Genomic DNA, 11,170 nt, shown 5'->3' with positions numbered 1-11,170 from the left:
AGAATTTGCAGGTCAGAGTACAAAGAGGGAGCTGTGCAGAACAACCATTCTAGAAAACTTCAAATTGCACAAAAGTTTTGTCTCACTTTTTTTCTATATTAAAATACCCAAGACAAGATCAAGTATAACAAATACAAGTTTATCTAGGTCACACTCTGGAGGCTGAAAAATCCAGGACTGTGTTACCTGAATCTGCTCTGCATTGGTGACCCTCTGGCTGTGGCATCGTAATGTGGTAGAAACCTGATGTCACATGGAAAGACAGAGCAAGTGTATATCACCTTAGGTCTGTCTTTCTTCTTTCTTTCTTTTTCTCTCTTTTTATTTTTCTTCTTCTTCCTCTTCCTCTTCCTTCCTTCCTTCCTTCCTTTTTTTCCTTTCTTTCTTTCTTTCCTCCTCCTCCTCCTCCTCCTCCTCCTCCTTCTTCTTCTTCTTCCCCCCTCCTCTTCCCCTTCCTTCTCCATCTTCTAAAACCACCAGTCCCATCATGAAGACCTGCATGCTGATGGCTTTATTTAATCTCATTACCTCTGCAAATCCCTAACTCTGCATAGCATCAACATATAGATTTGAAAATTAAATTTCAACATGAGATTCAGAGGGGTTGTCCAAACCATAGCAGATCTGACTTAGTCCCAGACTGAGCACTAAGTATCCCAGGCATGGTGCAAAGGAGGAAAAAAACTGAAAACTACCACAGCTCACATGGGACTAGGAGGTGTTCATTTTTCTTTTTAAATAGCATGGAAAGACCATATTGAAAACCTGGGTAGTTCTGTAAAGACCATAGAAAGGCTAGCACTCTGTAATAGTGCTAAACTAGCCTAGGTTAAAGGCAACTGTAGATCTTCCTTGCCAAAGCTTATAAACAAGCATTAAAATACCTGTCGTAACAAAATTCAACACTCTATTTACATTTATTGTTTATTTTTGGAGACAAGATCTGGCCTTGAACTCACCATGTAGCCTAAGCTGGCCTCAAACTCACAGCAATCCCACTGCCTCAGCCTCCTGAGTGCTGGGATTACATGCATGCACATCAGGTTACTGGTACTCACTCATCTGTGATGCCCCTAAGAATACTGTGTGCTATTTCTCCTGCTAACTGTACACTATCAGCTTATTTTGTCAAACTCGGTGATCAGACTTTCAGAGGATGCAAGCAAATTTTCTTTCAGTCCTCACATTCAACAATAATTAATAGCAGCTAACATCTAATAAAAATCATTATATATGCAAAAAGGCATAATTATCATGAGCTGAGCTATATCTAGGAGAAAAAATATGTCAAAAATAAACTCAGAATGATAATGATAAAGAAAATGGTAAAAAACTATAAAAATCACTATTAAAGATATATCAAGGGGTGAAAGGAATAGGTCAGTGTAATAAGGAAAGAAATGAACCAACTTACAAGAAACATTTAATGATGAAAGACACAAATTCATGGGTCACTACTGGGAATTGCTGTAGCTCAATGGTAGGACACTCAACGTATACAAGGCTGCAAACAAAATGAAAAATTTATGAGATAGACTTAATAGTTGATTAGAATCTGCAGAAGGAAAGATCAGTGAACTTGAAGACATAGTAAATAAAAATTCTCTAATATGAAATATAGAAGTAACAATGGATAGAAAAATAATAAAAATTCTAATTATTCATAAGGCACTTATATAAACATAGTGGAATTCCAAAAGAATAGAGAGTAGACAATTTTGGGAAGAAGAGTGGCTCAAATTTTTTAAAACCTGATGATATTCATAAACAGGTCCAAGAATCTTAACAAATCACAATGAGGATAAAAACAAGAAAAATATGCTGACTCATACCATAATCAATTTTTCAGAAACCTATAATAAAAAGAAAACTTTAAGGACCTTAGGGGGAAAAGAAACATTATATAGACAGAAACAAATGTCAAACACAGAGATAGCAAAAGAAAAAAATTTTGTGTACTTTCAAAAAAAAAAAGAGAAAGATGGCAGAATTTCCATTTATTTAGCAGAAAAATGGTGTATTATTCAGCTTTTCATCACTACAATGAAATACCTGATGTGGGTGAGTTACCAAGTAAAATTTATTTAACTCACAGGTGCAGAAACTGAAAGCCCAAACAGCCTAACACAGGCTCTGGTAAAGGTCCTTTGGTGGGAACAAGACTGGGACAATGATTACATCACAAACAGGAAGTAGAGATAGAAGGGGCAGTCTTGAGAACTCCTAAAACATTGTCCAAGAAAATGCCTTAATCCCTGGTGAAGGCAAGGCCCTCCCACTATACTCATCTCTTAAGTTTCACAGCATCTCCAAAGCCATCACCCTGGGGACCAGCCTTCCAACATAGACCTGTAGTGACACCCAAACCAAATACACACTAAGCTGATGGGTAAATATTCTGCTTAAACAGAAAAAGCTTCCTTCTGAGAAGATAATCTTGCCTGCTTTATTTTAATAACTCATGTCAAACTGATTTTAGGAGGAAAAGGCTGCTGTCTATCAAATTTTAAACCTTCAAATTCATAGAATACCTTGAAATATATTAACAAAGTATTGTCACACGGCAGATTTCTCAAATGAGGCTTAATTAGCATATCAATTTTTATGTAAATGATGCTTCTGCTTTGCTAGAAAATAGATTCTAGGGCAATTTAATTCTTCAACAAAATAGGTTGAATAATCTCTTTGTTGCTACTGGCCACTGAATTTTTAAATTATTTATATTCTTTTTATGTTATGTCCCTAAAAATCCAAACAGTAAAGTATATGAAGCACTTTGGAATATACAAATCACTAGGAAAAGACAAAGTAAAATTACTATAATCTTTGATCTAAGTTCTATTACAGTGGTCATTGCAAGTATTGTGTCTCTTTCTGTATCTAGTAATATTAAATTTTTCCCATCTCTGCCCTTTACATTCTTAGTAGGAAATTATACTATGATGTTTAACTTACCCAAGACAAAATAAAAAATAAAATCTCCCCCAAGTTCCTGTGTGCTTTTTCTTGGCTTTTGGGTTCTCCTTGGCCTTTCTGTACAGTACAGAGCCATCTGGAGTGAAGGTCTTCAAGGGAGAATTGAGTGACCTGTCTGCATTATGAAACTTATTTTGGGCAAAAGGAATTCTAGTTTTCATGGCCCACTTTGGGAAAGAGGAATTCTGTTTTTATGACTCACATTGGAGGATAAAAAAGGAAAGAAGGCAGAATAGGAGAGGGTCATAGAGACCATACTTCTGGGGCCCTTTGATGTCCACTGGGGTGTTATTGTGTTCTGAGCCCCAAACACAGTGAAGTGCTTGTCCTCCTGACCTTTACACAACAGAGAAAAGCTAGATAGAGAATAATCAGCCTACAAACAGCAACATGTAATGGTGGGTCTTAACCAAGTCCTAGGGGTCAGGGAAGCCTCTCCAGAAGTAGAAAGCACTCTAGGCAGAGGAACTGCCACACACAGGCTACGTAGGGTCTGCCATCCCAGGACTGTGGACTAGTACTAGATCATGGTCTCTTAGGCACTGGGCCACATAGCAAGAAGTGAACGGCAGGAGAGAGAATTTTCATATATATTTAGCGTCACTTTCCATCACTCACGTTTTCACCTGAGCTTCCCCTGCTGTAAGAACAGCAGGGCATTAAATGTTTATAGAAGCCTAAACTCTACTGTGAACTGCACATGTGAGGGATCTAGGCTGCCCTTTTGAATTCTCCCCAAGCCATCCATCTTCCCTCTCCATGGAAAACTGTCTTGCATGAAATGGTGCCCCATGCCAAAAAGGTAGGGAACCTCAAGCTTATCACATGAAGATAATTGAAGATTGCTGTGCATGAGGTGGGGTCACAGTGCCTGCACAGCAGCAAATGGGGTACGCACAGGTGGGAGAGGGAAGAAAGAGTCATCTCCTTGTGCAGAATCACTGCTTACAACAAAGCCTGGTGCAGACTGTTTAAGATTTTGGAGTTGATTTTAGTGGAACAGAAATATTTGAAGGGTTATGCAGTGATAGATGTGTGTTTTTGATAGTCACTTAATATGCAGAATGACTCCCTACATTTATTCTAGGGACATGACCATGTGGTCCAGTTTTGAGATGACAATTGCCCAGTCAAGGGTGATGGAGAGAAGGAGATTGATTTAGAACACAAGGACCAGCATTAACAAGACTTGGTAAATGATGCAAACTGGGCTTGGGGTGGCACAGATGCCTCCCAGGATCAGGCATGGAAAATTAGAGCTATGACGGTGGTGCTTTCCATAGAGGCAGAGGTCCCTGGAACAGGACGGGACTGTCTGAGAAACACCCTGAACTCAATTAGTCTTGCTGAACTTGGAGAACCCATAAACCATACGGTTGGAGGTCTAGCATATGGCTATATTTGTGGGTTGGGAGCTCAGAGGAAAGGTCTGTGCCATCATTGTAGATCTAGAAGTTGTTGAAAATTAGAAGGTATCAGAATCATGAAAGCAAGAGATTTACCTAGAGGCACGATGAGCACCATATTAGGCTCTGGTGGGAATTCAGCTATGACCTTGGCTCTTGTGGGTCAAACATCTGGAGCTTATTAGGGAAGAAAGGCCAGGTTGTACATGAGGTAGCAGAAGAACCAAAGAAAGGAGAGCCTTAGGGCAAATTTTTCCATGTGGTTATCATCTTTAAACATTTTCTCTTTCTTCCTCAAGTGAGAGGTAGAGAGGTTTGTAATGGAAACAGGTGGATTATAGGGGTTGCCTGGGGTTTGTCCACAAGCACATTCCCACTTCCACTGAACAAGTCACTTATTTTATTTCTACATGCTCTACTGCCCTTATTAACTTAGCAAGTCCTCCCAAAGACCTTCAGTCAAACAACAACCCCCTCTATGACCTGTGACCAAAGTTTGGTGTGGACCTGGAAAAATTTAACTCCTTGGATCACCCCGTGTTACTAGCCCACGTTCCCTGCAGAACCTTGAGACTTCCTAATAATATGGCTCTTTATCATGTTCAGATATGTATATTCTATAAACAAAGTCATATTCTATAAACTAGAACAAATATTATGACATGAAATATTTGACCTCATACCCTCTACACCAATATTGTAAAATGACTTCATTCTTTAGAATAAGGAAAGACAAAATAGTCACAAATTGGTGGAAAGACTGGGTTTTGGCCAATCTCATTTTCTATCTTTAACAACTTAAATGACTATGTGGTAGACCAGCCCTTATTATTTCCTCTGCTTCTCAGGTGTTTGAAAATAGCTGAGACACTTTCTAACCTCAAAGAACTGTACTGGAAAGGAAGAGCCAGTAAGAGAAAGAGAGGAGGCATCCGTAACTTGGAGCAGGAATAAGTCATCAAATTCTGCTGCTGGTGGACCTTCCTTATGGCTGGGTTGCTGTCTCTTCTCCCTTTTCCCACAGAAGACTCCTAAAGAAAATGACAGAGATGTGCATAATTTTGTAGTAGAATAGAAGAAACAAAGATGGATAGAAAGGAGACAGAAGTGCAATTTTAAAATTGAACTTTTAAGAAAAACTGCAGCTTCAAAGCACAGTTACTCAAGGTTACAGTGACCTTTTCCCTTTCAGGAAACTTCAAAAAAATTCCTCATAAGCCTGTAATTGGACCTGAGCTTTCCATCTGGGAATTGAACTTGCAGGTTCCTCCCACAACCTCCCTCCTGCAGGCAGCAGCACTGGGGAGTGGGCAGCTCTCTCTAAACTTCCAACACAGGCAAGCGACTTGCAGTCCAAACCAGCCCACCAAATAGGTGACCTGTCAGACAGTAAGAACACACATGTTAAATCACCCATTTGGAATATGCCTCAAGACCATGTAAAACCCCAACCTCAAACCATAATGTGTCCTGCTCTATGAGTGCCCACACTCCCCTTTGAATGTGTACTTGTGTCTGCCTAATAAATTTTCCCTGCCTCTCACTGACATGACCCTGAAACTCTTTTCCGTGACAGACCTCAGGGAACCTGCAACTGACCCTGTGGGCATGGTAAGGTCCCGGTCTCCTCCTGGGAGGACCCTGTCTACTGACAATTTGTTCTCTAGCTTGGCAATGTTTGTTTCCCTGAGTCTGGGCTTTCTGTACTCAGTCGCTTGCTGTACCCTCTTCTACCTTGTCCTGTGACATCTTCTGCCTTTTTGCATCTTTGAACTTCCATATCAACCTTCTGAAATTTTCTTTGGAAAATTACATAAAGGTTTGGATGACTGTACCACCTTTTTTATCCTCCCAACCAAACAAAATAAGTATAGATTATATAGAATATATGCTGAGACTATTATATACATGCTTAGTCAGCTTTCCTACTGCTAGGACAAAATACCTGACACTCACTATTTAAAGCAAGAAAGATTTATTTTGGTTCACAGTTTCAATGGATTCAGTCCATGGCTATCTTGCTCCAAGGTAGAATCAGCATGGCAGAAAGGTGTGGCAAAGGGAAGTTGTTCATTACATGGCAACCAGGAAGCACAGAAAGGAGGAGCCAAGGACTAAAATATGCCCTTCCGAATCATGTGCCTGGTGATCCATCCCATCCAGTTAGGTTCCACCTTCAAACCTGAGGCTTTTGGGAACATTTCATATCTAACTCAGAGTATGTTATATCTAACTTTTCTTATGATAAGAGAAAAATTTGCCTGATTAAAAAAAAACTATAGATTTTACAATATTTCATGGAACTTGATATAACTGAGAATTATTTTTTCATTCTTACTTTACTCTCACATTTAAAGACTGTGTGAAGAAAAAATCTGATTAAGAAGCAATTTAAAGCCAGGGTTGGTGGTACATACCTGTAATCCCAGCACTTGGGAGGCTGAAGCAGGAGGATGATTGCGAGTTTGAGATCAGCCAGGTACAAAGTGAGCTCAAGGTCATCCTGAATTGCAAAGTGACACCCTGTCTCAAAAAGACAAAAAAAAAAAAAAAAAAAAAAAAAAAAGCTGTAGTTAAAACCAAATGAGATCCAGGATAAATATAGATATACCCAATTTGTGTGTGTGTGTGTGTGTGTGTGTGTATGCATAAGTTTGTATGATTGAATCAGGCTGTCGTGCTCCAAATTTTTAAATGGCCAGAAATATCCTTTTTTCTCAGCCTTCCTTTTCTGGCATGGCTTTGTGAGAGCTCCTTCATATTTATGAAGATCTATAATCTAGGTTGACACTGCCATAATGTTAAAAGATTGGTTTTCAACATGTCAGCAGTGTCCCCTTCCTGCTTACATAATTCAGTCTACATTGAGAAAAACCTACAAAAAAATAACAGCTTTGTATCTGTGATTGTATCAGAAAATCCAAGGTGAGCAAAAGGTAGACTCTGAGATTCTGTTAATGTTCGGTCTCAGAATCTGGGTTCTAGATGAGTAGCTATGTTCTGAAAATTCATCAGATATATTTATCATCTGTGCATTTATGCAGTAATGAAAAACTTATGTTAAAAAATCTATTAATCTACTTTATCTTCAGAAAGTCTAAGAAGATGGTCCAGTGCTTGGAGAACTCCCTACAGTCACGCTGTCCAAGTAGCTACCCACCAGTCACAGGGGACTACTGAACAGTGTAACTGTGCCAACTCTAAATTAATGTGTACTATAAGCATAATGTGCACAACTGGATTTTAAAGATAGTATAAACAAAAGGCTATAAAATATTAATTTTTATACTGAGTATAAATTAAAATCATAAACTTTAGATATACTAGGTTAAATCAAGAACATCATAAAATTTATCTCAATTTTTTCATCTTTGTTAATGGGGCTACTAGGAAATTAGAAATCATATTTGTGACTTTTGCTATAATTTCCTGGACAGAAGGCCCTAGGTTTTCTAGGGTGGGTGTAAGGTCAGTTACTATAGATCCTAGATACAAGAACTCATCAAATACATATTTTTCAGTAGCCACTGAGAAAATGCAGAATATTTTATATCCTAGGAGGATATCCAGTAAAACAATTATTTGCCTCGATTTGTAAAAATGCCATACTTGACCTTTTTGTGATGAACAGTGCACTAAATTGTGAAATAGTAACAGTGAATAATATAAAATGTGTGCAAGTTAAAAAAAACCAAGAGTAGCACTTCTAAAATGCACATAATCTGAAAGTTTCCATTAGATAATCATTTGTCTAGCACCCACTATAGCTAAGAGAAATACATCCTTTCCTAGCTTTATAGTCTTTCCTTTCATCTAATATTTCTGCTAGCCATTGAATCTCTTTCAGGATTGATAGCCAAGCTGTGGAAAATGTTCTTCCATCAGCACAATTGCAAGCCCTTCAGATAACAGTTCTCTAGATTTGCAGGAAGTGGTTTGCAGATTAATAGTTAGACAGGCCATCTTTCTACCATATACAAGCTGAAAACACTCAGAGATGAGCATTTCCTTTACTACCACAATATTCTGTAGTCCATGTAATTAATATTAATTAGTAATAAGTCCATTGTAGCTTAATATTATAGTCATTTAAAAATTGCTATTTATATGATAGCATGCTAACAACAACAACATAACTACAGACAAACACTATTTGATGTATATTCCAGTTATTGGCAAACCCTGTAACTTATTACACGTATTCTCAAGATATCAAAATTTGCCCCCAAAGTGATAGAAGTGCTTAAGTAGGTTTAGGAAGATAACAATTTCCTTCCATGACAGTCACTGGGGAAACATCTATCAATGGAAGTATGAAAAAATTGGGTATAGCAAGCAAGTGTGAAAGAAGAATCACAGCAATTTGCACTCTTCTACTTGCAGAGGTTCTAATCCTCACTCTTCAACAGATTATTTCATTGCAAAGAAATTGCAGTAAGAACATTTATACTTTGTATACACAACACTACCCATTTTTACATTTAACAATCATTGAAAAGTCACAGATTCAGCTAAGTACAACTAAGTTGTTCTTTGAAAACAGCAACACTGTCAAACAAATGTCATTTGCTATTTGCACTAAATTCAAAGGTCACTGTCACCTTACTGTAGATACGGTATTCAGAAAAAAGAGCAATAAAAGTGATGGGAGGAGAAAACAAAAGGGATCATCAAATCAGGGAAGAAAAGGAAAAAGAATGGCTGATCCATATTCTCAAAGTCATGAAAGTCATCAATTTGAGTTTGCTTAATATCTGTTCTAATTGGCATGAATGATATGTTTACAAAAAATCCTTGAAAATTTCTTTGAGAAGATGTTGATTAATGTTTGGAAATTCTCAAGTTGAAAATTTAAAATATATTGTGCTTATATCAATCCAAAGCCATCTTTCTTGGCCAGCACATATTTGTTACATGTATTCTTAGGAAAATCAGTGACACTGTTTTGCACACATTTGCATTAACTCTACTAGACCATGTGGTCCCAGAAATTTGGTCAAGCATTAGTCCAGGTATATCTGTGAGGGTGTGTCAGAAGATATTAACATTTGCCTTGGTGCACTGAGTCAAGCAGATGGCCCTTCCCAGTGTGAGTGAACGCCGTCAAATCACTGAAGACAGAATAGAACGAAGATACTGTTAATTCTGAAATACTGAACTCTGGGATAGTGAAGCAGGAGGATTACAAGATCAAGCTCATCCTGGATAACTTAGTGAGACCATTTCGAAATTTAAAAAATAAAATAAAAGTAGGCTAGAGATGTAGCTCAGTGTGAAGTTCCTAGATACAATCCCTATATCACAGGGGAAATAAATGTCATTAAGTTGTCCCTGAGCTGGGACTTGTGTCTTTTCCTGCCTTCAGACTTGAACTGAAACATCATGTCTCTTTGGGTCTCACCCCTGCCATATTTCAGACCAGAACTTACACTGTCAGCTCTCCTGGTCCCTTTGATTGAAACTGTGCCCTGGAATGTCTTGGGTCTTCTAATAGCCAAATGTAGATCACAGGACTTCGTGGCATCCAGTCACGGTCACGTGAGCTGGTTCCTTACAATAATTCCATTCATTTATGCATACTAGTTTTTAATGTGTGTTTAACTCCCATGAAGGATGCTATCTTTTAGTACTATGGTGTGTAACCCTCATTTGACTCAAAGAAAGAGATTTGTGGAAAACTATCTTTCCGTTTCTCCAGCTGTGTCACTTCTCTCAGGTGTATGTTTCTCTGCCTGTGCACAGAAAGGACTGACTTCCCCTCCTGCCACTGCCTGAAGTGAATGGGGATCCCCCTTCCCAGTGTCCCCCCACCTTGGCACCTGGATCAGATGCCTACATGGAACCCAGGAAGGTTTCAGTTCAAACTCCTGACTGAAAGGATCTGAATGCCTACAAAGTTGAGATCTATAAGATAGATGTTAAAATTTTATGTTTTCCTGAGCATCATTTTTTTATTACTTACAGATGGGCTCCCTGAATTTATTGTATGAAGAGAGTATTCATAGTCTCCCCGGCCAGAGTTACTTCACAGCAGAGAGCCTCAAATCCAAATCAGCTCTGCAGTTCTGCAAAGAAAAAGGTGAAAAGGAAGACGAGACTGATGGAATCCGAAGGGAAGTCTTAGTTTATGTACTTTTCATACAACACATCCACAAGGATGCATTATCTCATCCAAGAGTCTTCTAATATGTGAATCACAGGATGTTTCTGTTTTTATTTTTTAACTTATTCTTCAATAAAATTCTGCCAAGTATATTGGGTCAAACGATTATTTCCAGCAGTAAATGATAGTATATTTCTGTCAGAGGGGAACTGCTCTGTAGTATGCTGGTGCTATTTGAAATGGGAGAGGTGATTCTAATTACTTCATTTTTCTTTTATTTTCTTTTATTTCATGACATACTAATCTCTCCAGATCTAGTTTCTTTGTGAAAGAGTCTGAGCTTGTTCAGTAGAGTGATTTGCTCTATGTATCTTTCTTTATCTTTATCTTTGTAAGAGGCAATGATATGTCTACAAAAATTTGTTACCCTACTATTAAATTTTAGAAACCAAGGTCTCCTATCTAAAATATAGCACTTATTTTCAAGGTTCCTTTTTCTTGGAGGAAAAAAAAAAGATAGCTGGCTTAGGTCCCTGGTTAGCTTGAAAACCCTTAAATGATTTGTCTTTTCATTTACGAAGGTGGAAATGATTTTTCTCTTTTTAATTTAAAGGAAAGTGATTTATCTGAGAACAATTGTCAACAAATAAATGATCACAGGCCATGTACCATCAACTTGACTGAG

At 38.1% G+C, this 11,170-nt stretch overlaps 1 long non-coding RNA gene across 1 annotated transcript; it reads right to left on the bottom strand.

Moving 5' to 3' along the window:
• Positions 1-5,193: 5,193 nt before the first annotated feature.
• LOC134473500 (uncharacterized) lies at positions 5,194-10,440 on the bottom strand. Its single transcript, XR_010043748.1, has 3 exons — positions 10,345-10,440; positions 6,800-6,905; positions 5,194-5,413 (listed from the first exon to the last, which is right to left on the bottom strand). It is a non-coding gene; the product is annotated as an uncharacterized LOC134473500 (long non-coding RNA).
• Positions 10,441-11,170: the final 730 nt, after the last annotated feature.

Source organism: Cavia porcellus, unplaced genomic scaffold (genome assembly GCF_034190915.1).
Source record: "Cavia porcellus strain 051 isolate PalLab524CR breed Dunkin Hartley unplaced genomic scaffold, mCavPor4.1 scaffold_27, whole genome shotgun sequence".
NCBI classification, from domain to species: domain Eukaryota; kingdom Metazoa; phylum Chordata; class Mammalia; order Rodentia; family Caviidae; genus Cavia; species Cavia porcellus.
This window is presented reverse-complemented; position numbering and strand designations above follow the sequence as displayed.